This window comes from Bombina bombina, chromosome 4, assembly GCF_027579735.1.
Source record: "Bombina bombina isolate aBomBom1 chromosome 4, aBomBom1.pri, whole genome shotgun sequence".
Taxonomy (NCBI): domain Eukaryota; kingdom Metazoa; phylum Chordata; class Amphibia; order Anura; family Bombinatoridae; genus Bombina; species Bombina bombina.
The window spans coordinates 411,040,558-411,045,463 of NC_069502.1; positions in this window are offsets into that span (position 1 = coordinate 411,040,558).

The following is a 4,906-nucleotide window of genomic DNA, read 5'->3' on the forward strand; positions in this document are numbered from 1 at the left end:
GATGGGCCCGTGGCTGGATTGGTAAAGGGCAGAGAGCTCCAGTCTGACGCCAGCAAGGTGGAGGTGGAGTACTGGTTTGGGCTGGTATCATCAAAGATGAGCTTGTGGGGCCTTTTCGGGTTGAGGATGGAGTCAAGCTCAACTCCCAGTCCTACTGCCAGTTTCTGGAAGACACCTTCTTCAAGCAGTGGTACAGGAAGAAGTCTGCATCCTTCAAGAAAAACATGATTTTCATGCAGGACAATGCTCCATCACACGCGTCCAAGTACTCCACAGCGTGGCTGGCAAGAAAGGGTATAAAAGAAGAAAATCTAATGACATGGCCTCCTTGTTCACCTGATCTGAACCCCATTGAGAACCTGTGGTCCATCATCAAATGTGAGATTTACAAGGAGGGAAAACAGTACACCTCTCTGAACAGTGTCTGGGAGGCTGTGGTTGCTGCTGCACGCAATGTTGATGGTGAACAGATCAAAACACTGACAGAATCCATGGATGGCAGGCTTTTGAGTGTCCTTGCAAAGAAAGGTGGCTATATTGGTCACTGATTTGTTTTTGTTTTGTTTTTGAATGTCAGAAATGTATATTTGTGAATGTTGAGATGTTATATTGGTTTCACTGGTAAAAATAAATAATTGAAATGGGTATATATTTGTTTTTTGTTAAGTTGCCTAATAATTATGCACTTTAATAGTCACCTGCACACACAGATATCCCCCTAAAATAGCTATAACTAAAAACAAACTAAAAACTACTTCCAAAACTATTCAGCTTTGATATTAATGAGTTTTTTGGGTTCATTGAGAACATGGTTGTTGTTCAATAATAAAATTAATCCTCAAAAATACAACTTGCCTAATAATTCTGCACTCCCTGTATATACACACAAACACACATAAACACTCATATATACATAGATACATACAGCCATACATATATAGACACACACACACACATAAGCACTCATATATACATACAGCCATACATATATACATACACACACACACACACACACATAAACACTCATATATACATAGATACATACATCCATACATATATACAAACACACACACACATAAACACTCATATATACATAGATACATACAGCCATACATATACACACACACACACACATACATAAACACTCATATATAAATAGATACATACAGCCATACATATATACACACACACATAAACACTCATATATAAATAGATACATACAGCCATACATATACAGTATACATACACACACACACACATAAACACTCATATATACATAGATACATATAGCCATACATATATACACACACATAAACACTCATATATACATAGATACATACAGCCATACATATATATAAACACACACACATAAACACTCATATATACATACAGCCATACATATATACACACACATAAACACTCATATATACATAGATACATACAGCCATACATATATACATACACACACACACATAAACACTCATATATACAGATACATACAGACATACATATATACACACACACACACATAAACACTCATATATACATAGATACATACAGACATACATATATACACACACACATAAACACTCATATATACATAGATACATACAGCCATACATATATACACACACACACATAAATACTCATATATAAATACAGCCATACATATAAACATACACACATAAACACTCATATATACATAGATACATACAGCATATACACATACACAAACACATAAACACTCATATATACATAGATACATACAGCCATACATATATACATACACACAGATAAACACTCATATATACATAGATACATACAGCCATACATATATACATACACACACACACACAAACACTCATATATACATAGATACATATAGCCATACATATATACATACACAAACCATAGTTTCCAGCATTTAAAAACATTTTCCAAGGAAAAGCAAATAGTACAGGAGTATTTACGGACTACTGTTCAACTGCTCTGCCAACTCAGTTCTGCGATCAAAAAACACCAGATTGATAGTAATAGTATAATTTAGAACTTATTATATCGTATTATACAGATAACAGCACCAAGCTCTTACACCTACCCATAGTCTCTGGAACACATTCTGGGCATATGGTTATTGTTACAACCCAGCACTCACTTGCACACTCTTAGCTAAGATTAAAAGCAAAAATGGAAAGGTTAGTTACCGCATTTGGCCAAATGGGACAAGCCCAGGTACCACATCAAGGTCTTTTCCAAAAACCTGAGACCCTAAAACAGCCACACAATGCAAGCTCTCAATCCAAACAAACTGGGAACAAGTGAAGGGTGCACAGGCTTATGTAATCACCCCAGACATATAAAAAACACGGAAGGGGACTGCACTTTCAGACCAGACCGGGTACACATCCTCTGACCCTGTAACATGCTCAACCCTGGGTGCTCACTGGCACTCACAGGTAGCTGTGCTGTCCCCAGAGTCACAGACAGTTAACCCCAGACAGGTCTGGATGCAAGAACCATAGGGAAAATTACAAAACAAATTAATACAACACACAGAGAAAGTCCAGCACTCACTTACGAGCTCTCAGCTAAGAATAAAAGCAAAAATGGAAAGGTTAGTTACCACATTTGGCCAAATAGGACAAGCCCAGGTACCACATCAAGGTCCTTTCACATCAAGGCACCCAGACCTGTCTGGGGTTAGCTGCCTGTGACACTGGGGACAGCACAGCTTTCTGTGAGTGCCAGTAAGCACCCAGGGCTGAGCATGTTGCAGGGTCATGGGATGTGTACCTGGTCCGGTCTGAGAGTGCAGTCCTCTTCCTTCACTTGTTCCCAGTTTGTTTGGATTGAGAGCTTGCATTGTGTGGCTGTTTTAGGGTCCCAGGTTTTTGGAAAGGACCTTGACGTTGTACCTGCACTTGTCCCATTTGGCCAAATGCGGTAACTAACCTTTCCATTTTTTCTTTTAATCTTAGCTAAGAGCTTGTAAGTGAATGCTGGAGTTTCTCTATGTGTTATATTAATTTGTTTTGTAATTTTTCCCTATGGTTCTTGCACCCAGACCTCTCTGGGGTTAACTGCCTGTGACTCTGGGGACAGCACAGCTTCCTGTAAGTGCCAGTGAGCACCCGGGGCTGAGCATGTTGCAGGGTCAAGGGATGTGTACATACATGGATTGAGAGCTTGCATTGTGTGGCTGTTTTAGGGTCCGAGGTTTTTGGAAAGGACCTTGATTTGGTACCTGGGCTTGTCCCATTTGGCCAAATGCGGTAACTAACCTTTCCATTTTTGCTTTCAATCTTAGCTGAGAGCTTATAAGTCAGTGCTGGACTTTCTCTGTGTTTTGTATTAATTTGTTTTGTAATTTTCCCTATGGTTCTTGCACCCAGACCTGTCTGGGGTTAACTGCCTGTGACTCTGGGGACAGCACAGCTTCCTGTGAGTGCCTGTGAGCACCCAGGGCTGAGCATGTTGCAGGGTCATGGGATGTGTACCCGGTCCGGTCTGAGAGTGCAGTCCTCTTCTGTGTTTTGTATATGTCTGGGGTGATTACATAAGCCTGTGCACCCTTCACTTGTTCCCAGTTTATTTGGATTGACAACTTGCATTGTGTGCCTGTTTTAGGGACCCAGTTGTTCCTGTGTCCACTGTGCACAACATTGTCAAGAAGTTTACAGCCCATGGCACTGTAGCTAATTTTCCTGGACGTGGACGAAAGAGAAAAATGTATCAAAGATTGCAACAAAGGATTTTTCAAATGGTGGATAAGGAACCTTGATCAACTTTCACACAAATTCAAGCTGACCTTCAGGCAGAGGGTACAAATGTGTCAGCTTTGGGAGAATGTGCTGTGGAAAGACGAAACAAAATAACAGTCCCTACAATCAAACAAGGTGGAGGTTCACTGATGTTTTGGGGTTGCTTTGCTGCTTCAGGCATTGGGTGTCTTGACTGTGTGCATGACATTATGAAATCTGAAGACTACCAAAGAATTCTGTGGTGCGATGTGGGACCCAGTTTCAGAAAGTTGGGTCTCCGTCAGAGGTCATGGGTCTTACAGCAGGACAATGACCCAAAGCACTCATCAAAAAGAACCCAGAAATGGTTTAAGACGAAGCCCTGGAGAGTACTGAACTGGCCAGAAATGAGTCCATGGGGTATATTTATAAAGCAACGGATGCTGCTTATTCCACACAAGCCTTCAGACTCGCCGGAAATGTAAGTTAAGAAGCAGCGGTTAAGACCGCTGCTCCTTAACTCGTCTGCCACCTCTGAGGTGGCGAACAGCAATCATTCCGATCAGATACGATCAGGATCATGGACACCCCCTGCTAGCGGCTGATTGGCCGCAAATTTGCAGGGGGCAGCATTGCACAAGCATTTCACTAGAATTGCTTGTGCAATGTTAAATGCCGACATTGTATGCTGTCAGCATTTAGTGATGTTAGGCGGACATGTTCGCCACAACGAATCATGTCTGTCCAACATGTGATAAATCGGCCCCCATATCTCAATCCCACAGAGCACCTGTGCAGAGATTTTAAAAAAGCAGTTGGGAAAAGGAAGCCTTCCAATCTGAGAGACCTGGAACAGTTGGTCCAACATTCCAATAGAGAGGTGTAAGAAACTCATTGATGGTTACAGGAAGCAATTGATTTCAGTTATTTGTTTCCAAGGGGTGTGCTACCAAATATTAAATTGAGGGTGCCAATCATTTTGTCCAGTCTATTTCTGGAGTTTTGCTTGGAATGTGTCAGATATGACTTTTTTATCTCCACTTTTTTGTGTCATACTTATACAAACAAAATTATATATATATATTCACACACACACACACATATATATAAATTGTCCTATTTATACAATTTATATATTCACCAGCTTTTTATGTTACGTCTATTTT